This window comes from Haliaeetus leucocephalus, unplaced genomic scaffold, assembly GCF_000737465.1.
Source record: "Haliaeetus leucocephalus isolate CR32 unplaced genomic scaffold, Haliaeetus_leucocephalus-4.0 Scaffold880, whole genome shotgun sequence".
NCBI classification, from domain to species: Eukaryota; Metazoa; Chordata; class Aves; order Accipitriformes; family Accipitridae; genus Haliaeetus; species Haliaeetus leucocephalus.
In genome coordinates, this window is record NW_010973316.1 from 482,063 (window position 1) to 483,417 (window position 1,355).

Sequence of the window (1,355 nt, forward strand, 5' to 3'; positions counted from 1 at the left end):
GGCAGACAACTGACTACACAGGTACCAGTAAAACTAACTATTCCTTGCAAATGTTTCCTCCTCCGTTCTTCCCATCCTCAAGCAGGGCAAGTGCAAATCTGAAAAAAAGTGAATTAATTTGGGAGCCAGGTTTGAAATGCTGGTCTTAATTAAGCAGCTGGTAATCTTTCCAATATTATTATTAGGTACAAAGCTTTACTTTAGATGTTTTTGTGAAATCATCCACTTGCCTACCAGCCTCCAACTGTAATGCTATAGGGATTCCAGCAAGGAATAACGCTGCTAGGAAAGTGTTTCTGTAACTGTTGGTACCCCTAGTTAGGGCGAAGATTAGGAAATATGAACAGGCACTCTCAGCTCAAAAGGAAATCAGTAACTTAGCAGGGTAGCAAAAAGATGCCTGGATTCTATGAGTCTTGTGCCATTAAAACAAGTCAGCAAACAGCATTTCCAACATCCAGATGTAGATCTGCAGACACTGTGACATAGGTATTAAAGTTTTCCATTGACATTGGAAGCCCATTTCCCACAGGCAGGTAATAATTACAGAGCGCTGGCACTTTTGAAAGAACCGTTAACACTAAACAAAATCAATACAAGGTAAAATTCACATCGATAGCAAAGGTATGCAAAAAATCGTGCAAGCTATTTGTATTGGTTTTATGTAGCAAGGTTTTGGTAGCGGGGGGAGGTTACAGGGGTGGCTCCTGTAAGAAGCTGCTGGAAGCTTCCCCTGTGTTCGAGAGAAAACAAGCCCATACCAGCCGGCTCTAAGATGGACCCGCCGCCAGCCAAGGCCGAGCCAATCAGTGATAGTGGTAACGCCTCTGTGATAACATTTTTAAGAAGGAAAAAAAAGTTGGGACGTGGAGAAAACAGCTGCCAGAGAGAGGAGTGAGAACATGTAAGAGAAACAACCCTGTGGATACCAAGGTCAGTGAAGAAGGAGGGGGAGGAGATGCTCCAGGCGCCGGAGCAGAGATTCCCCTGCAGCCCGTGGTGAAGACCCTGGTGAGGCAGGCTGTCCCCCTGCAGTCCAGGGAGGTCCACGGTGGAGCAGATATCCACCTGCAGCCCGGGGAGGACCCCACGCCGGAGCAGGTGGGTGCCCGAAGGAGGCTGTGACCCCGTGGGAACCCTGCACTGGAGCAGGCTCCTGGCAGGACCTGCGGATCTGTGGAGAGAGGAGCCCACGGAGCAGGTTTTCTGGCAGGACTTGTGACCCCGTGGGGGACCCACGCTGGAGCAGTGTGCTCCTGAAGGACTGCACACCGTGGGAAGGACCCATGCTGGAGCAGTTCGTGAAGAACTGCAGCCCGTGGGAATGGCCCACGTTGGAGAAAGTTTGTGGAGGA